Genomic DNA, 26,007 nt, shown 5'->3' on the forward strand with positions numbered 1-26,007 from the left:
GCTCCTTGAGGTTTCTGAAACTATCAAAGGGGTGTTGGATACCGGGGGCAAAGTCATGCTGGTGTTGTTGGACTTGTCGGCGGCCTTTGACACCGTCCCCCATGATGGCCTTCTCGCAAGACTCTATGAGATTGGCCTTCGGGGGACGGTGTTCAGCTGGTTTTCGTCCTTTCTAGCTGGCCGCCGGCAAACGGTCTGGACATCGCCTGACACCGCCGTGATGCCGCCTTTGGGAGTCGGGGTCCCTCAGGGCTCTATATTGAGCCCGACCCTCTTCTACATCTTTATGACCCCTTTGGCGGCGGTGGTGGAGTCGTTTGGTGCCCGGATCGTGTCGTATGCCGACGACACCCAGCTCCTCTTTTCTTGCGAGAGAGGGGCAGACTTTGACGGGGAGAGTATCCGGAATTGCCTTGGGGCTGTGTTCACATGGTTCCAACTGAACAGCCTCAAGTGCAATTCCGATAAATCCGAGGTACTCTTTTTCGGGTGCGATACGGAGCCTAGCTGGCAGGACTGGTGGCCCATCGATATGTTCCCTCCGTCCGGTTCTTCCCCTATGGCTAAAAACTTGGGGGTTAAGATGGACAAGGGGCTGACGATGAAAGCCCAGATCCTTGGGGTGACCGGCACCTGTTTCGGTCTATTAAAGATGCTGCGGAGGTTTTTGCCTCTTCTGTCGGAGGAGCACAGGAGGCTGACTGTGCAGGCTCTGATAGGTTCCAGGTTGGATTATGCCAACATTCTTTACCTGGGCCTACCAGAGTACCTGTTGCAGCGGCTTCAAGTTGCGCAGAATGCGGCGGCCAGGGCCATTTTTGGTCTAAATAGACGTGTCAGCGCCTCGGGCCTATTGTTGACTCTGCACTGGTTACCCATCCGTAAACGGATCGCCTTCAAGGCTATGACTTTGGCCTACAAGGCTCTCCACGCTGTGGGTGCAAGGCATCTCCAAAAGAGACTGGCCTTTTACCATCCTGCTCGTTCTCTGAGGTCAGAATCTTTGCTCCTGGCGGTTGTCCCTCGAGTTAAGAGAGCGCGCCTGGGCAGCCGCTCCTTCAGCCTGCTGGCTCCACAGATGTGGAATTCGCTTCCGCTCCCACTTCGGGGGGCTACTAGTCTTCTTGACTTTAGGAGAGGTCTTAAAACCTGGTTGTTCACCCAGTAGACCCCCCAGCAGTCCCTTTTTTTACTTGTTTGTTCTGTACTCTCTTTTTAATGTGTTATGTTATTGCGAATCAGTTCTCCTTACCCAAAGCGCCGGGACACTCTTTTTGAGTAACCGTTGCGCTATACAAAAGAATAAATAACATAACATAACATAACATAACATATCGATTAAACCCTGAAGAAGCGAAACTTTCGCGCAACACGTGTTGGCTTGGCTGTATATACCATAACTTGTTGATGAAGATTTCTAAAGTGTTAATGGTTTCGAAACGAACATCATGTGAAACAAAAAGACTGTAAATGGATATTTGAAGGTGTGACGTGTTTTTCTCAGCAGATGACTCAATGTATGGACCATCCCTGAGAGGAAAACAGGGAACTGAGAACAATTTCTCTATTTTTCGTTCTTGTGATTTCATAACCCAATTTCCAACACCACACATTGTCGTGAGTAATTATAATTTGCATAACTGAATGGAATTCATGCTTGCCACCACAGCTTGCAGCCGAGCAGCACTCTCAAAGGCCGATGTCCTTATTACCCTACTTTCTACCACATTTTTGGGGGAAGTTTTATATAGCGCGAACTCGACCGGAAGGCATAAGAGCGCTTTACGTGAGCACAAATTGCGTCACAGACAGACGTTAAAGACACCGTCAGGAATATTTGCATTTACTGGTGTTAAAAGTTCCAGTTCCTAGTTTCACGTTTACACATTATGCAAACCTTTTCCTGACTGTTGCAGTTCTGGGGTTTTATGTTTTTAATTTCCAGCCCACGGGGAAAGAAACAGGTTTGGTGAGGAATTAAACATAGCTCCTGCTCCTGTGATTGGCTGAGCTCCTCCCCACGGGAGCCAAGAATGCTATTATTAAGTGTGACAAAGAGAGAGGAGTTGACTGGCCGAAAGGAGAGCGAGTTGGGACAGGACTCCTGCTTGGAACTGCTGACTGCGAGTTTAGGTAAGTTGTCTGTTTCCCTCCTTTGGCGGGTTTTGATCAGAGATCGTGTTTGTGTTCCGTTTATGTTCTCATGGATGCCTAAACCGATTAGCCTGTGTGAACCGCTTCCAACTCTCTGCCAAGTTGGTGTCTATGAAAGGCCTGAAAGGATGGAGTAGAGTCGGTCACAGTCCAGCATGCCTGTGAGGAATTACCTGATATCTTAATAGAACAGTTCACCTCTCAGAGGGTGAATACGCCATCCACGTCCTCTCTGGAAGCCTCACAACCTTTGACAGAGTCTGCCTCTATGCTTAACTTAAACACAGTTTATGATCTCACATCTTAAAGAGATAGCTCTGATTGCATATGCTGAAAGGGATTGGGATGTCATGCCTTTTAGTAGAGTGGCCATTATCAATTCCTTTTCCTCAGTCCCGCTGTCCTTTGAAACAGTCTACATCCTAAATCGTGCTATACATTGGACTATCGTGGATGAGTTGTGACACGCATGTATTAAAAAATGCAATGAAATGCAGAGAATAAAATGATATGAAACACAATATAATGTATATAAAACTCTGCCTTGAGCGACCCGAGGTGCTTTTGGGTCATTTTATGAAACAGGGAGAATTCAGGACTTATTTCTGAGGGCAAATTCTTTTCATATATGAGTTGGTCTTATGGAGAAAGCCGGCTGATGTTAACTATTAGTTAAACCATATTGATTTATTGAGCGTCACCATTGATGATAATAGATATTTATTTTACTTGAATATTGTTTTTTGGTAGATGGAGGGGTTTTGCTTTTGATGTGTGATTTTCTGTTGTTGATCGTAGAATGTGCTGTAAGCAGTAGAGGAACCCTGAAGGAGGCCTCATTTTGGAGCTAAGGTGGGAAAATGAATCCACTGGAGGACGCTGTCTGTCAGAGTTTCAGGCACTTTGTTTGTTGTAGTTGTTAACTGGCATATGACCTGAGCACATTGCCAATTGCAGCATGCGAAACTGACAAGCTTACCACTTGTGGGTAAGCAGAAGCAGTATTTGGGAGTGATTTGTTTTGGACTGGATCGTTTGGAGTGTGTTAGCCTTGGCATGGGTTGCCTGTGAGTGGGTTGCCTTAGATTAGGTTCCCCTTTGTATGGGTTGTGAATGAGCTGCCTCACAGTTTGTTTGGCTTTAAGAGATTTGGCAATTTCTTAGTATTCTTGAAGTAGGTTCTCAGTAGCTTACTGTGTTTGGTCTCTGAGTAGGTTGCACTGCAGTGAATTTTGTTGAAATGGGTTGTTCTCCAATGAGTGGGTTTGAAATGGTGGTTTAGGAGTATATTGTGTACGGTGATGGAGTGGGTCGATGTGTAGTGGGTATTCTTGTAGCAACTTGCTTTTGAATTAGATTTCATTGTTTGGCTTGCTTGGAGCAAGGTATCTTTAGATTGGGTGGCATTGAAGTAGTGTACCTTTCAGGGGATTGCATTTGAGTGTCTGCCCTTTGAGCTGGTTATTATAGTGTGTTTTTTCTTGGAGTGGTGGTAATGACTATTGATGTTGGTGGTATTTCAGTGACTGTCCTGGATTGCCTTGAAGTCGGCTGTCATTGAATGATGATATAATGACTTACTTTTTATGTAGTGCATCTTAGCACAGTTTATGCCATTGAAATGGCCTAAGAATAACAGGGGTTCATAACACCCAATTCAGCTCTGGTACTAAATTTAGCCTTATTTGAACAATAAAAGATTTATTTTGCCCTGCTGTAATTCAAACTCATGAACTAAAGGCCACACTCAGAAGTCAGCAGTGAGTACGTAACTCACCAAGGCTCCTTCTATCCTTTGAGTTGGTTGCCACTGAGCAAGTTGGCATGGAGTCGGTTGGCGTTTTGTTTGTATTCCTCGAATGATTTGGCGAGTTAGTGGCGGTGGAACGGGTAGTGCTATAGTTAGTGATCTTGGATAGGGTTGTCTTATAGTGACGTGGAGACAAACATAGACAAACTCAGTACCACTGAAGAGTTGCTAAGAGCATTAGCAGGGGACAGGTACAATTCATGTCTGTGACATGGGTTCAGGGCGGCTCGCCATGTATCTTGGCTAAGACTACCTTATGGTAAGAAGACAAATCACAGCAAATTCGACAATTTGTTTCTCATTACTTCTAAACCACTGCACTTTTAACTTTTAAAAATAAGTCTATGAATTTATTGTGCATACTCCATATGCGTCATGTTCACTGCATTGTTTAAAGACTATGGTCATAATAAACATACATTTTGACTTGACTTGACACTGCATGTGTTCTCAGAACTGCAGGGTTAAAAGCAAAATTCAATAACACTGGGTCTAAGCCATTTCAGTTTGCACTGTATGGGTAGCAGAGGATTTATTTCAACATTGCTGTAGAACCTAAAACCAGTGCCTCACCACCTCTAAAAGGTGAGTAGAGATGGAGCAGAGCCATTCACATTAAATATGTACATGGTTTGAGGAGGTGTAATTATATTTATTTATGATAAATTTGTTGAAAAAGCATGAGAAAAAACTGCAGAATGTATGACTGCACATTTTTAGAGCATGGAGACTTCAGAATAAGCAAATGCTTGGCCACAGAGCATAGAGGGAATACTAAATAGATGATATCGTGGCCTTTATATGTAGCGTCAAGAAGACTGGTAGAACTCTTGAGCAAGAGATGTTGCAGAGAAGTCAGTGGTACACAAGCCATATTGGAACGGGTTGGGTGAAACTGGGCAATGGGGGTGAATTGTAAATGAGGCTCTTCTGTACAGCAGAGGGAAAGAGAAGAAGGGTGACGGTGTAGTAGATGGAAAGGCTGCAGGATGATTTAAGCATAATCAACGTGATCACAGCCTGTTGGATAAATATTTTTGTTGAGAGCTTAAGTTAAAGTGTGAAGACACTATTATAGCAGGAACCACAGAAAAGGAGAATATTAAATGTTCCATATAAGACACATAAAGGATTCCTAATTACAAAGTGTTGGGTAAATCTGATGTGGTAATATTGCACCCCAAATTACCGCTACTGCGGAGCTGAATAATTGCAGGGTGCAATATTACTGCACCTTTAGGAATTTTTACTAAAAACTTCTGGAATCATAGTTTGTGTCCAGACGTATGCAAATATTCCCAGATTGGGGCACCTTTAATGGGACATATTACACCAGGCTTTCACTGTCACAATGTAGCCATGAAAAAAACAGATGATGCAGATTTAAAATCATAATCTCGATTCTGGAGGAAACTCCAGTTCCTTCCCAATTTGGGATTTCCACTACACTTGTGATGTAGACCATGGCGCTGATTTAGAGTTTGACAGAGAGGTTACTCCAACAGCATTGTAGTACTCTCCCTGCCAAGCATAAGGTCTACCTGCCTGATTTACAGATGGGCTGACCTTAAGTATGTCAGCGAAGGCGACTACTCCAACTCCTTTGCTGACTTACTCCTCCGATGGCCCAATGGAGTAAGGTAATGTCGTCAATGATGTTATCAATGATGTCATTTGAGATGCCGTCAGGGATGTCATAAATGATGTCATAAAATGTCATGAGTGATGCCATATGTAAGGTCATAAGCTGTGCACGGTGTGTGAGCAAGTTATAGTTAGAGCTGCTAACCATAACTGGTAAATTTCGGTGTTTTTTAAGCTTAAAATGTTAACATTGTCCCTCAGAAATTCCTCTAACTATATGATTACTTTACCCTTTGGTTTTATCAGTGAATTTCAAGTTTTTTTTAAAATACGAAAACAGACATTTTTCATTACGCCTAACTATAACGTTGCTTTAACCTTTACTTTTTTCAGTGAATTTCTAGTTTTTTTTAAAGAAAATGATTTTTTTGTGAGTGTATGCATGTGTGTGAGTATTAAACAGATGAATATTCAATAGAACTTGTTTATGTATTAAGTTATTGTAACTCTGATATCAAGACATGTCGCCAGCAATCTTTTTTTGAGGTGCTATTACTCTCGCAATGATGGGTGTGCATAGTAGGGTGTGTGGAGGGACTAGGCTCTCTGGTGAGACCTCTATTTGTAATGATTAGTGTGCGTAGTAGGGTGTGGAGGTTGTCTGCCCTCTCCTTTTAGACCGCTCTCTCAGATGATCGTGTGCGTAGTGTGGTGTGTGGAGGGACTGACCTCTCCTTGTAGACCCCTCTCTCAGATGAACGGTGTGCATAGTAGGGTGTTGGGAAGGACGGGGGGTCTCCTTTCAGACCTGTCTCTCAGATCACGGGTGTGCATAGTAGGGTGTGTGAAGGCACTGACCTCTCTGGAGAGACCTCTCTCTTTAATGATAGGTGTGTGTAGTAGGATGTGTGGATGGACTGGCCTCTCCTTTGAGATCTCTCTCGCAGATGATGGATGAGCGTAGTAGGGTTATGGAGAGCGACTGCCCTCCCCTATGAGACCTCACTCAGATGACCGGTGTCTTCAGTAATGGGTGGGGTGGACTGGCCTCTCCTTTTAGACCTCTCTCCCAAATGACAGGTGTGTGTAATAAGGTCTGTAGGTTGACTGGTGTCTCCTTTCAGATCTCTCTCTTAAATGAGTGGTGTGTGTTGTAGGTTGTGTGGATGTACTGTCCTCTCCTTTGAGACATCTCTCTCATATAACGGGTTGCGTTGTAGGGTGTATGCATGGACAGGCCTCACCTGTGAGACCTCGGTCTCAGATGACAGATCTGCATAGTAGGGCGTGTGGATAGATTGGCCTCTTCTTTCAGACCTCTCTCTCAGATGATGTGTGTGCCTAGTAGGGTATGTAGATGGACTAGACTCTCCTTTGAGACCTCTCTCTCAGGTGGCAGATGTTCTAAGTAGGATGTGTGGATGGACTGGCCTCTCCTTTGATACCTCTCTCTCAGGTGACGAGTGTGCGTAGTAGGGTGTGTAAATATACTGGCCTCTCCCCAGTCAGACCTCTCTCTCAGATTATGGACATGCTCAGTGGGGTATATGTGGAACGGTTGGCCTCTCCTTTGAGGACTGTTTCTCAGATAATGAGTGTGAGTTGTAGTGAGTGGGGGGGACTGGCCTCTCCTTTCAGACATCTTTCTCTCAGAGGACGGGTGTGCATAGTAGGGTGTGTGGATGGACTGACCTCTTCTTTCAGACCTCTCTCTCTCAGATGACTGCTGTGAGTAATAGGGTGTATGGGAAGAGACAGACCTCTCCTATCAGATCTCTCTCTCAGATAGTGGTTGTGCATAGTAGGGTGTATGGATGGACTGGCCTCTCCTTTCAGATTGCTCTTTCCGTTGGGCCTTCTGATTAATTTTTACACTGATGGAGTAAATTTTACTCTGTCAGTACCAACCCTCCTCTTCATGGAAGCAGTTCATACTGAACCTCGGTCATCTCACTCAGTACCCCCAACACCCCCACCCCACAATCTCACCGTCTAAGCTACTACGCCACTGGCCATTTCGCAACAATTAAAATCTCTTGTACCAACACCAAAGACCATCATCAAATATACGTAACACAGCTTCACACCAATGTAATACCGTTCAAATTATCCAAATTTACCTGCAAAATAACTTTGTATGTACCCATTGTGGATAAATTTTGCTATGCACATTTTCTCAAGTGCTCATCTCTGTGACATATTTGGTGTCAGGTTATTGCTTGATATGAAGGTTCGTTGAAACACCTATTCAGCAAACACCTCAAACTGCACTTTTCCGGTTGCTGGTAGGTGACCTGGGAGAGGATAAAAATGGTCGATGCTCCTTTGTTTTGCTACTGAAATCGCTAGATTTATAATTGTGAGCTCAATTTTATAAATGGTGAGCGGAGCTTCAGATTTTGAACCTAAAGTTACCAAGCATTGATCCCAAGCAAAAACACACTGCCCATGTGAACAGATATTAATGCGGCCTTTCAAAATTATAATAAAGGAGCAGGCTTTAAAATGTTCCCTACTTAATGAACCATACTAATGTCAAACAATTAAAACCAAACCCCTCCTCGTCTTTTTTTGCACTAGTCTTTGCAAGGATTGGACATGTCAACAGATCTGGCATTGGGAAACTGGTAGACTAGGGAATTAACAACATATTTCCTAAGCATATGCCACACAAATAATGAAAAGGAAAAAAGAAAAGATGCAGCTGACTACACTTGGCTGCCATGTGCTTGAAATAAAGATTTGAAAGAAAACGAATCAAGACACAGTACTAGACCAATACCAGTGCTTGGTAGCAGAAGGGTGAACCTTGAACCGGCAGTGAACCCTGCATAGCACAGGAAAATGTGGATAGTATTGAAAGCGATGTATTATTGTAAACACACAAGGATGACTACAAGAATTAAAAACCGAAAAAGAACAGATATGAAAAAGCACTGAAAAAGTAACGTTTGGACCACCAGTCGTGGCACTGAAGCGCTCTTCTTTTTTGGTCGAAGGTCACATGTGAGCAGACAATATGCTGTCACTCACAGTGCAAGACAGCCAAAGGACGAATTTGGCTCACCCATTGCTGTAGCTGTCTCAGTCAGAAGGAAAACGTGGATTATTGTTTTTTTTATCAAGTTTTTGAGATAACATAGGAATTATCATAGCTTCAAAATAGATATGCAGAGTAATACCACCGCAGCACATAGTCATAGATCATTCAGTTTTACTTGGTGCAGTGAATGACAGTTTAGCAGACCAATGGACAATGAGAGCTGAAACAAAGTCTCATTATGTATGTATTTTAGGTATAGCATAAAGCCATCTAGGCCAGTCTCATAAAATTTGTATTTCATTTTCCTTACCAAGCTCTATGAAAATGCGTAAAACCTCTCCCGGTCTGTTAAGACACACGGGGCAGTTATATCTTTTTAGCATTTGCGCAGAAGTCGAGTTCTGATACCCCGATGGCAATGTTGAATGGCCAGACATACAAATCAGTTTTATCTAAGTGGCAGAAGTACACCCAATGATGCCAACTCATTGGGAGGAAGGAGGGTGTGTTGACTCTTTGAGGTCCGCGTGACCAATGGAAGACGGCCACTCAGGGAACCAGAAACAATCTAGCTGGGCCTGTCTCAAACCGCCCAATAGTCAGGTGAGTGCAGGGTAGGCGCAAGCTTTGGGAACCATGTGAGGTATCTCCTACCCTGTCTATACATCTGATTAGATCATACAAAAACATCACCAGTGCCAACTTGGCATCATTACAAATGGGTAAATGCTCCTGAAGCAGGTGACGCATTGCTCATGACTGTGGCCTAACACTTTTTTCTGACATAAGACTCATGCGCGTAGCACATGTGCGAATCATAAGTGGCAATGCAGCAGTGATGTATGCTCTAAAATATGTAGACATCTTGGTTAATGTTAATATTGGTAATTGTGTTGCAAGGTGACATTTTATAATGAGTGCCGATCATTACAAAGCTGGAATTTAGGTGCAAGAAATATGCCGAATCTCAGGTTGAACAAATGACATGTAAATAGCCTACATTAACATTTTTCTCCCATATGTTCATTGCGGCCATTTTGAAAATCGGACTGGGCTTTACTCGCCAGTAGGTCGATAAGACCTGAACTGTGTTAAAGATACAACTTCTGGGAGAAACTTTAGTGTCCTTTCAGCCAGACCAAAAACTCGAGTCAGGGCAAGTTGATTCCCAACAATGTAAGCAATAATTTCTTCAAAGTCCTGAAGCTGAACAGTTTGAGTTCGTGGAACAGAGGCCGAGTTCAAGGATTCCCTCCAAAAGGGCAAATACAATGCTAGTTTCCATTCATAAGAGTTAGGACATAAACTAACTGGAAAGCAGACTCTAAACAAGCATTTGCAAAGTCAGCCTGTCTGGTTTATGTTTGGTCTATGTGTTTTGTTGTATTGTTTAGTGTGTTGTATTCTGGGTGTACAGATAATACACATACAAGCACCAACACCCTGACAATACTGAAGGCATGTAAAGACACACAGACAACAGCCAAACAGGCACACATACAGTCAGGCAGCAAACATCTGGGCATATGGAGAACTAGGCTGTGGATGAATGCATGAATGGATTGATGTCTTTCTGGCTGACTGCATGGATCAACAGATGGTTGACTGTTGTGAGTGTAGTCCAATGTTTCAAGTCTCAAATGAATGAACTAAATGTTTTAAAATAAAAACTGGAACCTGCGAAGAAAAGTGCAGCAACAATGCATCCGATTTTCCAATAAATAGAGAAGCTACAGTGCAGTGACATTGGAAAAAAGGCTTAGTGCAAACAGTTAATCATAAACATTCTGTGTAGACAACACAACAGAACAGCTTACTGAATTTAAAATATATTACAGACATAAGCATCATAGAGGTATTGGCCGGTTTTCTAACATATTTTATGATCACCTGGCCCACCCCCTTCATAGAAACTTCCGGATGTAACTCCTACGGTATTCAAAGCTGTATGATACCAATGGGTTCCCTTCAAACGTTGATTATGAGGAACCCGAATCCTTCTGAAAGGCTTCAATCAACAGTTTAAATAAAGCTTCTTTAGGAACTGCATTGATTTTCTCCAAACACAATATGCCACATATATGAAATTAACCTAGGATGACTATAATAATGCAAAGTATCAAAGATTTGCAGAAAATAAACTCCCTCTGGTAAAAAACACAAGTAATATACAACAAAGCTGTCAACTGTACTCCACTCTTATTCTGTGGGAACAAATCAAGCTAGAATGTTAGCAAATTGATTCCATGTTGAATCTACAATGTACTTCAGATTTTTGTACATCATTCACCCTACTGAAGAGTCCCTCAACTGTCCATTAGAGATTGCCAATTAGACCGCTCTCTGCAGCCGCAGACTAGGCCCAGGAGAAATTTCAGTCATGCCGACATAATCTCATGTAATTTTGCATTATGCTTTTTATGCGAAATTCTTTTTTTAATCTCTTGTACCGTAATTCTGTGCCGTTACAGCAAACATTTTGCACAAGCCACCGGATCAACGTGAACCACTAGAATGTGAGCCACTGCTGTTTACGGCAAATGTGCTTGTTGCACTTTTTTTTTAGGAGCAAGTGTCCAAAATCGACGCTAAGGCGTTTTCCACACTAGCATATAACTCCAAATTCTGGTTTTGCATTGCATATATTTATTCATATTTCTCATAATTTTTCAAAACTTTGAGAAATCGCCCAAAAGCAAATTACACATATTTTGCATACCCTTACCACAGACTACTGTCCTAGGCACCACTAGGGAGTAGTGCTTTCCCAAAAGCTGTACACTGTAAAGAAACACACCTCAAGTTTGGAAGAAAAAAAGCTTTTCCACACAGCCCTCCACCAGGACAGCCACTAATATTTGAAGAGTATGTGCAGGTCTCTCACTCTCTAGTTTTTACAGCTCTGCTGCTTCCCTCCTCTCTCTTCTAATGCTTCCTAGGCTACTAACTTCAATAATGCTGCACACAGTGTAACACATCATAAATAATAAAATTGTTAGCTCATTCTGGGAATGCTATGTCGTTATAGAGTATGTGTCACCAGCAACATGCGAACAACCATTGGCGGTGGTGGTGTGGGGGTGGGACGATGAAGGCCATGCAATATTGCAGCCACTGGCGCCACCACTTCTTGATGAAGACGTCATCTTGTCAGCAGAATGTCCACTGAAGAATCACATTGAATTGTGAGGGGAGTCCACTCACTTAAGATAGATACCCATGTCAGCACATTAACACAAAGGCCATCTTAGATAAGGGATTCTCTAACAAAATTATTTTAAAAAACAAGCTCCATGGGGCCTACCATGTTTGGTCCCACACTGGCCGGTGCTTCTGCAGCCCAATAAGATGCGCACTGAAGGGCCGATTCACAAGGAGCCTTCGCACTCATGGTGGAGGACCTGCAGGGGGCGGTACTCGTCATGGGAGCCCTGCACTCATTGCGGACCTCCCCAATGAGTAACTGTAGTGCGGAGATGCAGCCATAACTGTGGGCCCTCGCACTGCAGAGCCTCCGCCATGGGTGTGGAGGCCCTTTGTGAATTCGCACCTGAGAATCACAGGGAACACCAATGGTAACATGAGTGCAAGAGTTCACCCGTTGTAATGGCGCTGCGACAGCCCTGCGATTGTTTCGCATTCTCTCACCTAAGGTAGCTGGCCGTGCCCTCAAGGGATGCAGCAGCCACTTTATGTGAGAGATGTCCTTAATAATCAAATAGATTATTTCCAATATTGCCAACACAACCCTTTGCAGAACACGTCGATTACTTTTTTTTTTTATAAGATAGCCCTTGGTATGCTGAAGTCTCAGGGCGCGAATGGCTCCTTTATGATGTCTGCTGTCCTAGATCCCCAAAATCATGCAAATGAACGGATCACAATTGCATCTTCATTTGAGTGATATGCCTGGAGCTATATAAAGAGCCATTGAATTTGATGCTTACAAGAAAATATGGTAAGAAATCTTAACAGTTCTGGGAAGGCCATAAGCTTACAGTTAGATGACTTCTTCCGCAGACACTGTGCTTTTATCAACGGTTGAAGGAATGATTGGGAACAAGGTTGATGTCCTAATTAGCATCATTCTGAAAGCTCATCTAACTCTAGTCTACTGGTAACAAAACCAGCGATATGCAGAAAATTCTGTATCAGTAGACAGTCAACATAGGTGTTAACTAGCTGTTTGAATAGAAACAATTTGCTGCACAGCATGGAGACCGCCACGGTGAAGTGGGCATGACATAGACATCCCAGCATCCAGGACAGCTGGTCCTCGCTGCCTCGTGTCTTGATCAGCATTTCACACCTCACGGTGAAGTAGTTCACAGTAAAGGCATTTACTTAGAAAAGTGCACCCCCATGTTGGTCATGTGGATGCTGCCAGCCCACCAGCTCAGCAGAGATCATGGCATCCCTGCCCACCATTTTAACCCCCATCTGCCTGATGGGTATCTCACCGTCTTCTGTGGATCTGCCAGTGAGGTGGTTGTACAACCCGCTGAACAGATTGATGAGCTGGCACCTTGTTCTTTTGGATGCGCAGTGCAAAGTTTTTTTGTTTTTTTTTAAATATAACCCCAATGCAGAAGTTTCTTTCTGAATAAAAAGAAGATCAAATGGCCCTGGTGCAGTAGGAGGTTTCAACCAGTGCTTGGTCATTTCTATTGTTTCTTATATGGGACCGCCAGACCCTTCCTAGCGGAGAAGAGTATGATGCAAGAACCCCCTTTAAACGGAGGATCTTCTGATGAAGATTGAAAGATGCCCATGCCGCAGAAGGGTGTTTGGCTAAACAGCGTCTGGTGCTTTGCTTACCTCTAAATGAGATTGACAAACTATGTGTTTGGCAGTTGAGACACCACTCTTCCAAAATCTGCATGAACCCCTATGTCTCTAGGTGTTATCTCATCGGAAGCAAGAGCATTTCTGCATTTTAATTTTCTGATCAGAGAGGCAAATAAAGAAGCTTATTCATAATCCTTGGCCAACAATTTACACGTATTCCAATGACTACATTTCTATTGAAACAAGATTAGTGCTGCTGTGATTTTAACCGGAACACCTTTTAACCAAGGTGGGAATGCTGGGGCACATGGAAAACTTTTGCCTCTAGCACCCTCAATCTGGCCCTTCCATGAGCACTAAAACATAAGTGCATGGAGGAAATGAATTTACAAGTGTCTGAAGTACAGGAATATACTCACTCCTACTCTTTGTATGAATTCACTCTAGGCTGACACTAAGGGCCTGATTACGAGTTTGGCGAAAGGGTTACTCTATCACAAACGTGACGGATATCCCGTCCGCCGCATTACAAGTTCCATTATGTTCCATTGAATATAATGTACATTCTCTTCTATATATTATGGCCGTTTGTGATTCAGCTGATGGACAATGTTTCCAGGCATTTACAGAGCCAAATTTATCCCTGGTGGACAGACTAGATCTTATAACAGGATTCTCATAAAATGTCCTATGCTTATTCATCCCAGCTCTAGATAAATGTCAAGCTATTCTCTAACCCTCTTTGATCTCTCATCAGCGTTCAGTACAGTTGAACGCAGCATACCTGTGGACCGATTCTTACCTAAGTGTTGTGGTTTTGATGGAACTGACCTCAAGGGACAGTTTTCATGTCTAGTCACAGGTTTCACAAGGTTAAATGGCCTTTATTCTTTTTGTTCGACCAACATCATCTTCAGTGTCCCCCAACGTTCTGGGCTCTCTTAAACCCTTTTTACCATCTACATAATTCCACTTATAGGAGCTATAACTTGGGATACTCGAAGCATGCACCAAACTTCACATCAAAGTCTCCCATAATCTTGATATCTGCATAAATATCATGGATCTTTCCCCAGCTTTCGCAAGAGGATGCGTTAGAACTGTCTGAGTCGCATGTCTTCCAATGCCGAGATGCTCTTTTGTGTTCCAGACAATTCCATTTGACTGACTGGTTTCAAATGTCTCAGAATTCACTCTCTCTCAAAATGTCTACACCCAGGGAATGATCCTTCAAGTGACTAATGTTCCTAGAAATGCATTCTACTACCTATGCATCGTAAGACTGATCACGCGTCTGTCACTAATACCTCAAAGGAGTGCCCTTGTTTGTGCAGTGATGATTTTCAGCTTAGATTATGGCATTGGTATGAAGACTGCCTTCCTACCAAAACCATCACTACACTACATAGGGTCCAAAACGACTTCCTCCTCATGTTTAAATGCACCAATCACATCACCCCTGTCATGATGCTGCATTGGCTCTCAATAAAATAAAGGATAGGTTCAAGAACTCATGCCTTATGTGCAAAGAAAGCTCTTCATTGTCAGTCACCACCCCACCATACTAAATGGTGACTGACTTACAGGCAAGATGCTTAAGACCGCTATCCAAAACCACGGATTTCAGTTCAGCAATACAAGTCCGAATATTTTGCCCCCTGAATTTAGACATCAATTTGCTCAAATGCCTCTTTCACTCCAGAATGGCACAACTGAAAGGCACCCTCCATGACACGACTCATTTCTGCAAAGGCCTGAAAAAATTCAGCCACATCACCTCTAAGCTGATTTCATTGGCTGGCTCCTCCCCAAGGCCACATAATCTACAAAACCAGCTGCATGACCTAGAAGGCCAATAGAAAGAACCCCTTAGTGTAGAATTCCAACAAACTACCAATCTTCGATGGGCGATGAAACACCAACCATTAGCCATACTACATGCCTGCGTGCAATGTCGTGGTGCCTCAAACTACCAAACCAGGTCAGGAAAGGAGACTTGACATGCTTGTGGTACTCAAAGCAAGCTACAGCTCCAACTTACATCACAAAATAGTATTAGATTGCATGGCACATGTTTCACAGATTGATTTTGCATATAAAGACAGTAAAAAGCATGTACATGTACATTACCCATGTACATATCTTAAGTCTCTTCAAAAAGCACAAAGTGTTGGTGGAAATATTCACTGATACAGATATACATGAATTATCTCTGCCATGGACCACACTGCCAATGAACTTCTACATCGAAAATAATCAAGCAAAAACACGATCAGCTGAATTCAGAGTAGTATATTGACAAAACCAGCAACCAGGAAACCAGTTTGTGGCTGCTAGGGGTTCCCAAGTGACCACCACTGATCACACTTGTAGAAGATCAGGATGTGGGCAAATCTTGGATAGGGCTAGAAGAGCTAGACTGCCAGCAGGTCCATCCAACCTCTAACGAACCCCATTCCCACAACCAATCCTCATTAAGAGGGCTGAGCTACATCAAAGGGAGGTGTTCTAGGCCATCAAAACACATCGTTTTTTACAAGAATTACTGCCAAGCCAAATAAGAGACGCAGCTTTAGGTCGCTGCTTCCCCTCCAGGGGAAATGGGATCAAAGAGGGCTAACCGGACACAGCACGGGCTTAATCCCCAACCCCTTTGCAAAGTACTTCCAGCCAGAAGTGGAGTCTCAGGAGAGGTGTCCTGAGGAGGCAGAAGAATCTTTTTTCGAAAGTAGGTGGAGGTGCAGAGGTTCCCCGCTCATCCCTGGCCCCACTGCCGTTCACAGATGCGAGCTAGTAAGTGCGCCCCTCCAAGATACGTGGGGAGGGCAGACAGTTGTCAAGACATTGCCAGGCTGAAAACAAGGAACTGCACAAAAACACACATAAACAGAATCTAAACCTTACTTGCACCCAAGATTGCAAACAAATCACTTGCCATTAAAAAAAACGCCACATTTACACCTTTTGCTCTGTGTCCACACCCCACACTCCTGCTTCTTAAAACACCCCTATTCACAAATAGTTTTTTTTTACTCATCAATAGGCAATCACCTTTTCTCTGCCTCCTTGTGATGTCATAAAAATGTGCCTTGGACTCAGGGCTTTAAGCAGGTTGGGTCTCACCCGTGCTGAGCACCGGCAGTTTTTAGGTCTCGCAGACCTGCGTTGCAGCGTGCATGCGCTGCTCGCTCTGCGAGGCTTCTTGTAATCGAGATATTTTAGAAGTGGAGTTGAAGGCCTGCCCATCATTTTGATTGGCTGGCATCACCGTTTATGCTAAACGCTGGTTCGTGATTCAAAATGAAGCTACCATCCTGTCTCCTTCTCGGACGGCCCATCCAGACCGAATCTTTTACTTGCAGCGTTATACAGTCATCTTTAACTAATGGATAAGAACTATTTTTGATCATTTGCGTAATGGCAACAGCTTGTTTCAGTCACCTTTGGAAAAGGCGGCCGCTTGTTTATATTTGCATCGCGCTTTCACTTAACCTCTTAAGCGCTGCTGACGGCCAACGGTCGGCACGAGCGCTACCTCCCCAGTGCTGCGCACGACCATTGGACGTCCATTCAGCACTAGTTCCAATGGACAGCGCAGCACTGGGGAGGGATATTTGCGAAGCAGCTAAGGTGTTAAAGTGAAATCGCGATGCAAATATAAACAAGCGGCTGTTCGCCTAATTGCAACAGCTTGTTTTTAGCCAGCGTTGCATCTTCCTCCTCATTTCAATGTTGTGCCGTCCCGCCCCCCGGTCGCGCTCTACGCTTTGAACATTAGCAACCACACGGGCGCCATGCTTAGTATTTCATCAGGTGCCCACTTAACTTTCTGACCTTGCAAATGCTCATTTCACATTTAAAGCGTTAATTTTAATTTTACCACATTTCAAGCATTTATTTCTCTCAGCACAGCTCCCATTTCACAGTCGCTGCGCAGGTCACTGACTCCCACCCCCCCCCCATATTACCGGCATTCATTTAGCTGTGCGCCCACTTGCGTAATTTAAATTTCAAAGTCACAAAATCGGAGCCAAACGGTGATCCAATGGCTTGTGTGCGCGTGCATAGCCAGGAGTGCCAGCAGAATTATAAACATTTACTAAATGTGTGTGGAATTACATACAAATTAGAAATTCATCAGTTAAAAAACGTATAATCAGAGCCCAGCTCTTGGTAGGACCCGGTGCTGCCTGACTCTCGGAGGCAGACTGAGGCCTTTTGTTTTTGTGTAGCGTTTGTGATGATAGAATGCGTTCCTCTCCAGTCCTGTGTACAAGCTGCAGCCATAACAACACGTATGGCATCGCATGTGATGTTTGTGTCACAGTTTCTAATTCCTTCTTTGTTGGGAGACTTGGAATTAAATGCATATAATAAATAATTAAACTTTTGGACGGAATCATGTCTTTTGCGTGGCAGGAGAGCAGTTTCAATCATCACCAATTGGGGGCTCACAGCCCGTCGCCACCTGTGCAGATAATCCGTCAGCCGGGCAGTTACAGCATGTCCTGGATCTGACCTGTTACTGTCTGTGCGAGGCACAGTGATGTGTATTCATGAGTCCTGCATCTGCCGGAATCTATGAGGCATATTAAAGACAACCCCCGTAGCTAAACATGGCACACTCGTTAGGTGCATGACATTGGACTGATGATGTAATGCGCAAGTTACTGAAAGAGGTAAAGCTAGGTTTTTCCCACTAGCCGGCATGAATGATTCACAGTGAACGACTTCAGGTGAATTTATTTCACGTGGTAGGAGATGGTTCAAAGCGATTGATCGTGCAGTAGGTGCAGTTGCACCGGGTCCGGATCTGTTAAAACAGAACAAGGAGCTTGGAGTAGTCAGTTTCCTTGTTGCATTAGGTATCATGGCACCCTTGCTACTTGTCTGGTTCGGAGGCCTAGGAGTAGGTGATGCCTGATATCTCTAATGTAGACTCCTTCGATGAGTTTAATAGCTGATCAGAGTTTACATGTTTGACAAGGACAAAGCTAAAAGTTTGATGGAAGAGATTTAGAGGAAGCAAGGATCACTGATCCGAAGGGAAGTCTAGCTTGGGTAGGCTTCGCTGCCGGTCATTCAAGCAGTGAGTATGACTTGGGGTAAGGTGGATGTATGACGTTAAAACGCATACTTTTAGCATGCATACCGTTACAACGCAATATTTACAACGCAGGAACTTTTACAACGAATACCTTTACAACGCATGACATTACAACACAGATACTATTACAACGCATGCCATTACAACGTAAGTATAGGTAAGTATATTATTTATCAGAATTATTATATATATATTTTTTAATGTAATTAATACATTTTTAATTGATTTTAATTATTCAATACATTTTTATTAATGTCACTGTAATTTAAAAATTGTATATATATTTAAACTATTTTGTAAAAAAATTAAAATTACTAAATTAAATTTATTTAATTTAATTTAAGTATTTTTAAGAAACTGAACCCTAAAACCCAGCCCTGAACCCTAAAAATACCCCTGTACCCCAAAACCCAAACCTAGCCCTGAACCCTAAAAATACCCCTGTACCCCAAAACCCAAACCCAGCCCTGAACCCTAAAAATACCCCTGTACCCCAAAACCCAAACCCAGCCCTGACCCCTAAAAATACCCCTGTACCCCAAAACCCAAACCTAGCCCTGAACCCTAAAAATACCCCTGTACCCCAAACCCCAAACCTAGCCCTGAACCCTAAAAATACCCCTGTACCCCAAAACCCAAACCCAGCCCTGAACCCTAAAAATACCCCTGTACCCCAAAACCCAAACCCAGCCCTGAACCCTAAAAATACCCCTGTACCCCAAAACCCAAACCTAGCCCTGAACCCTAAAAATACCCCTTTACCCCAAAACCCAAACCTAGCCCTGAACCCTAAAAATACCCCTGTACCCCAATACCCAAACCCAGCGCTGAACCCTAAAAATACCCCTGTACCCCAAAACCCAAACCCAGCCCTGAACCCTAAAAATACCCCTGTACCCCAAAACCCAAACCCAGCCCTGAACCCTAAAAATACCCCTGTACCCCAAACCCAAACTATATATAAAATTATTTTAATTAATTAATTAAATTTATTTTTAATAATTTGGTAATTAATAAAAAGGTAAAATAAAAAGATATACTTACCTATACTTACGTTGTAATGGCATGCGTTGTAATAGTATCTGCGATGTAATGTCATGCGTTGTAAAGGTAAGCGTTGTAAAGGATCCTGCGTTGTAATGGTATGCGTGGTAACAGTATGCATGCTAAAAGTTGCGTTGTAACAGTTACATACCGGTAGGATTGATGGAGACAGATGAACCTACATCAGGCCCTATCGTAATTAGGGCTCCCAGTTTTCTGGGTTTACTGATTTTTACAGATAAATACAGACAGAAAACTATTTATTTTCATGTCTGTATTTTATTTTTAAATACAGAAAAATATGGAAAATAGGTCAACTTTGAATGACTTTTTCTACTGTCAATCATGAGTGCCAGGTCAGTAAGAGTACAGATTCAGAGGAAGGGGAAATGAAAAAAGACCATAGATTTCCCACTTAAGTGAAGATCTACAGTTAATTATGCTATTATACAATGCAAGTGTTTTCAGATAACGCTATTGCGCTGTATACTGCTGAAACGTTTTGGGCATTCAAATGCGAGTATACAATTATCAATAAAATAAATGTGGAAAAATACCCATTGAAGCTTCATTTATGCGGAAAACACATAATAAAAATGGATAAATATAGTCAAAATTTGCAAAAAAATAAATATGGATAAATACAGACGGAAATGTCGAAAAAATAAATACCATAAAACTGGGAGCCCTAATCAAAATCCCGCTCCCGGTTCTATGAAGCACAGTATTCAACAAGCATTTGCAATGCAATAGGTCGCGCATTTACGCAAGTTTAAGCTATTGGCATTGTAAATGACAATGCCTTTTATTTATGTTTTAAAAACCAAAACATAAATTAAAGGCATTGTCATTTACAATGTGAATAGCTCAAACTCTCGTAAATGCAAGACCTATTGTATTGCAAATGCTTGTTTAAAGAAGGCCTCTAAACAGGTCTTTATCGGGCTCTGTTTTGTGCCCTGGCCTTGGCCCAGGTGGTCCGTTTTTTCTGGACTGCAGTGATGGCAGGCACATCATGTGCACAGTTCGCACTGCTCACTTCTCACTCATGGAGAAGTTACGGCAGGACTTCATACCAGGTGAGTGTTGTATGGGAAGGGAAATCTTAAAGAGAGTAATTTTCTATCTGGATTTTCCTTCTCTTTTTGAAACTCAGGCACAGCAACATTGTCGTGGTGTCACCAGGGCTTTAAGTGGAAGCTTTTTCAATATGATATGCAAGCCACAGTTGCTGCATATTTATCTTATGCAACTAACAACCATGTACAAAGCAAATAGTCCTGACTTTTTAGGTATGATGTTACTTGTATCATGTATCTGGATGCAGTGACAGAAACAGCAAAATACAAGTTGGGCGCACACCATGCGAAGCACAGATTTTTAGTTTATGTGTTTTAAGCCACGCCCGTAATTACACTGGCCACGCCCCTTTGAGAGACCCTACAATTTTTTTCATCCCACTTAAAGCCCTTTTTGGACTCAGCCTCCGTTCAGTGATTCGTTGCTCTCCAGCTTTGTGGTACTGCCCTCAATACATGGCAGGGTAGTGGGTGTGGACAGAAATCGCCACTCTACAGCGATGTGTTAAGGTCACAACCAAAGATTAAAAAAAGGCTTACGTTCTGTCTTATGAATAGTAAGAGGTATGCACCATGTTTTTTGTTGTTTGGTCTTTATAAGGATTAAATTGAGTGCTTAATTTGAGCAGGTGTTTTCAGGTGCTCAGCAACAGCACTTCTTTCACAGGGCCGGGGCTAAAATTTCTGACCCTGCAGGTGGTGGTCTCAATATTAATTGTTCAAATTCAAAATAAAAATAATAACATACATTGCATGGTGACTGGCTGGTAAATGTTCATAGACAGGCCAGCATATGCCTGTCAATATGCAGGCATATTGTGTCACGCCGATCACAAATCCAAGAAGTCATCAACAAACTATGTCTTGCATTCTATTCCCTCCGTCTGCTGCACCCTGCTACTGCCTGAGCCTAAGCCTCCCATTGGATAATTGTAGCTGGGGGCTGGCTCATGAAGAAGTTGAGGCAAAGAAGCTGCGAGAGCGCATTTGGAACTTGGAAGTCAGGGCTCTTGAGAAAGAATAAACGAAAGTAAGCATGGACTTTCCACTTGCTGTGTAGGAAGAGTAGCATATCCTGCAGCCCTGCATTGCTGCTATCAACGTGCTCGATGGGGCTGTGGCCCAACACAACTTTTGTGCGCCATGTCTTCACCTGTAGAATCTGTGCGCTGCACCCCAGCATAGTAATTGCTGAGCGTGCTTGAGTCCAATAGGCACCACAGCCATACTTACTAGCATTGGCAGCGTTACGGCTGGAGACAATGCCTGTGCTGTAGCAGGCAGGGTCACAGCAAGCTGAGCAGTGGATGCTGATGCCGTCACCATCCCTGGACCTACTAATTACAGGCAGCACTAGCAGTGACACCACCTGCTGTGCTCGGGCAGCTCCCTGTTCTGTAAATAACCCAGTTATACTGCACTGATTAATATATGCAAAAAAGCATTTTCATTTGGTGAACATTTTGTTTTTGCACTCAGTGTAGGTAAGAAAGTAAAACACATGTCATCTTCCTTTTCTTTAGGGAAAGACAACAGGAAAACACAGAGTTCAAAATAACAGGGACATATACAGGCTGACGACAGGGGCCACAGGCAGCAGCAGTGTTATAGATGACAGAGAGAGCAGGAGTAAAGAGAAGAAAGAAACAACAGGAGAGGAGAGAGACAAGACAGAGCTGAGTAGAAGAAAAGGAGAGCAAATCAAATACAAAGAGAAATCAGCCATGATGTGAAGAAGCGAGCATTAAGAAGAGAAAAGATTGAATGAAAGGATGTAGAGAACAGGACAGAGGAAAAAACAGCCAAATGATACAACAGAGACACAGCTAATCACTGCTAGAAGAGTGATAGTAAAGAGCCAGGATCGAGGGGAGAGAGCAGAGCATGGATAAAAGTGAAGAGGAAAAAGGGCAGGGTTAGAACGAATAGAGGACAAATCAGAAATGCAGGGAATAAGGTAACACACCAGGAGTGACAAAGATGATAGAAAACAATTAGAGATGTGAGAGAATAGACTCTTAGAGCAAAGACTTAGGGGACAGACAACAGAGCAAGGTTAGAAGATAGAGACTGAGGCAGTGAGAGTGTTGTAAGTGGGGCTCACCGGAGGAAGAAGTGAGCTGTGGCTTCCTTTGCAAAATTTTCAGCACCTGCACTTCATTTTTTTACAAATTAAGCACTGATTAAATTTAGTTAAAGGCAATCTTCACAAACTTGATTGCAGAAAATATGAAAAACACAAACAATGGCACTTGTACGTAACAGCATTCACAATTTGTTTCAGTGTCTAATATACCATATTTACACAGCACAAAGGGTTGTTCCTTTAAAGCAAGCAAATTTGTGACATGCTATAAGGCTTGTGCAGCTTAGTCACCCTAGGAGGCCTCCGCTGGGCTGTGCCATGCATTTTTGTAGTCAGTGTGCAGTGACTCACAGCGCACCCTCATATTACACCTGGGAGTACCTCCATTTCTGAGAATCCACACTGAGTTGTTCATCTGCATGCCAAAAGGGGGCGGGAATATGTGTGTGTCTGGACGCACGTCATTGATGTTAGATCCTATCTTTCATACAAATACCAATTTAATATCTTATATACATATCTCAGTTTGGGGGTCGTATTTATAGGACCAATTTACGAGGATGTCAACCTTTCAGTAAAAAAAGCGCCAAAGGAATTACGCATAATGTGTGGGGGGAAAAAGGCTCTGCAAGACTATATAGAGGAAGATTGGTGACGACAGATCGCCAGATGAATGGATCCACGTAAACAACTGCCTCTGCTGCCTCCTGGTCTTCTTTAGGTTGGCCTGGTCCCACTTTGAAGCTCCACACTGAGCATTTTTTGCCCATGTTTCTCCCGTTCCACTCGTTAACATCTTTTGTGCAAAATACATGTCAATAAGGGTTGAAGGCTTTCCCCTGCTCTGACCGATACATCCTGGTCCTCCACTCCTGAGAGATATTCCACTTCACACTTTGCAACTACCTGAATAAAAACTAAACTGTGGATGGAGCATCCCTCTGATGGGGACGTTCATGGGCAAATGTATGTATTTGTCACCGCTAGTAAATATATGAAATGACCTAAGACGGCCACTCCTCTGAACCTCCTACTGGTGTTTTTGAACAAGTATGTGGGCCCCAGAGGGGATCCATTTATTGCACACAACCAGCTGCAAATTCTGGTTTATCAGTTACAAAATGATTTCACTCTATCTCTCTTGTGACTAGTCAGGCTGCCCAGGAGGTGCCAAACACAGTCTCCAGTGTTTATATATTGTCATAGTCAATGTATAATTCTAAAAATGCATTGCAAATCGCATTCTTTCACACCGGTTCTGGTGTAGTTCGTATTACATACATAAATACACGATTAAATAACTACAGACTTGCATACATACATATCTCCGGAAATCCTGCGCCTCCACCATCTAGAGCTGGGTTCTGGCCATCTTGGAGATTGCTCACACGGAAATTCAATGAAGAACCTATTTCAAACATTGAGCTGACAATTGTAATATGAGGTAAATTATAAATAAATTGTGAAATAAAGGAATAAACACCATCCAATATGCTGCTGTTATCCAAAATCACGATAGTGCCTATGCCAATAAATTTATATAAAATCACAACTATGCCTCCCCTCCTTTCTTAAAATGTATAATTTTACAAATGTTCTAGAACTAGGTGGGCAAGGTTTATTGACCTACTTATTTATTTATTTATTTATTTATTTATTTATTTATTTATTTATTATGGCGTTTTGTAGGATCTATCGACCACTCCAGCTTTGCCAGTGGGTCCATAGAAGAGGGTGCTGTAAATAGCATTTAAAATCACAGAAATGGTATTGAAGCAGTCAATAATCCTGCCGTAGTAAATAGGGCCGATAAAGGTCCACCATCAAACATAACTACAAATATTAAACCATTTATGTAGAAAATGTCCTGAGAGCCCGGGTAAAGAGGCTTAGGCATGGATCCAATTCTGTAAGAGCAAGTAACCTCATGTTGAACAAAGGCATCATATCTTAGAGCGATTGGAAACTACCATCCCAGGCATCACTGGCGTGTAATGCTCTTTCAGAAGCTGTGCAGCGTGACAATACACACCCCAATCCAAAATTGGAGTGGGGAGCGGGGTAGTAAGAAAGGTTAAATAGATGGCTTTTAAGCAAGTTTTATTAACATGTTAATGGTGCCAAAGGAGATGGCGAGGGTTAGCACACAAGGCCTGCAGCCCCAATATGAAGCCATATATAAACTAAAGAAGGCATCAATTAACTTGTAAGGTGATCAGAGTACCACTTCACACATCTAGTACCCAGTCTATCTTTACAATCTAGGCCATGGAGAGACTTTATCTTGTTGCCAATCACGCCATGGAATTAACCACAGAATCAAACATCGTATTTACAATATACATAGAAGGAAATGTACCTCGCGAGCCCTTAGAGAATCATAACAGGCCATACTTTCCTAGACTATTCCCACAGGGATCTACAGGCAACCATCTCAAAACAACCGATTGTTTACCTAGGATATTGCATGCCTTGTTGCTAATTCTTGAATTAACTATACATTCGTGTGAAAATAGTGTTGTGTTGTGGTCTTATACTCTGTCCCTGACCATGCTATGCCTCAGCGTTGAGATTTGTACTTCAAGAAATTGGTGTGTTACAAACAGAATACCTCAAAGTCTAAAATGGCGCAAGTAGTCTCCCCCCAACCAACTTATTCTTTCAAGATGTCTCTCCACAAAGTTACAAAAACTGGGGGTAGAGGACAATCATGTCTACTCTACTCTACGCTGATCAAAAAACCTCTGCTAGATCCCTTGCAGCTGGCTAACTATTTACCGATCTCCCTCCTCCCTGCTCTGGCGAAGGTGGTTGAGAAACATGTTCAGCATACTCTTACCACCTTTATTGAGAATAACAACTTGCTCCATGATTCTCAATCTGGTTTCCGTGCTAATTATAGCACGGAGACAGCCCTCGTTGAGGTGTCCGACGCCATCAGGGAGACGCTCGATCAGGGGGGAAAGGCTATGTTAGTCATGCTAGACCTGTCGGCGGCTTTCGACACCGTCCCACACGCAGGTCTCCTTTTAAGACTCAGGGAGATAGGACTGCGGGGGACGGTGTTGGATTGGTTTCAATCCTTTCTAGCCGACAGTCGACAGGTGATCTGGGCTCCTCCGTTCTCCGCGGTAATGCCTTCGCTAGAGGTTGGGGTGCCTCAAGAGTCCATTCTGAGCCCCACCATCTTTAACATCTACATGGCCCCTCTGGTGAGGGTAGCGGAGGCGTTTGGGGCCCGGGTCATCTCATACTCTGATGACACCCAGCTCTGATTTACCTGCAGGAAGGGAGAGGTCTTCGACGGCGACA

General features: G+C 43.1%; 1 protein-coding gene across 2 annotated transcripts in view; it reads left to right on the top strand.

Moving 5' to 3' along the window:
- Window positions 1-2,072: 2,072 nt before the first annotated feature.
- The window catches only part of LOC147672551 (NTPase KAP family P-loop domain-containing protein 1-like), a 112,315-nt gene continuing 88,380 nt past the window's right edge, over window positions 2,073-26,007 (top strand). The window contains exon 1 of one of the 2 annotated variants that reach the window (XM_086947971.1): window positions 2,073-2,133. The gene's annotated coding sequence lies outside the window, so the exon portion shown is untranslated. The remainder of the gene's footprint in view (window positions 2,134-26,007) is intronic. The other variant, XM_086947972.1, reaches the window with a different exon arrangement.

This window comes from Lissotriton vulgaris, unplaced genomic scaffold (assembly GCF_964263255.1).
Source record: "Lissotriton vulgaris unplaced genomic scaffold, aLisVul1.2 SCAFFOLD_1104, whole genome shotgun sequence".
Taxonomy (NCBI): Eukaryota; Metazoa; Chordata; class Amphibia; order Caudata; family Salamandridae; genus Lissotriton; species Lissotriton vulgaris.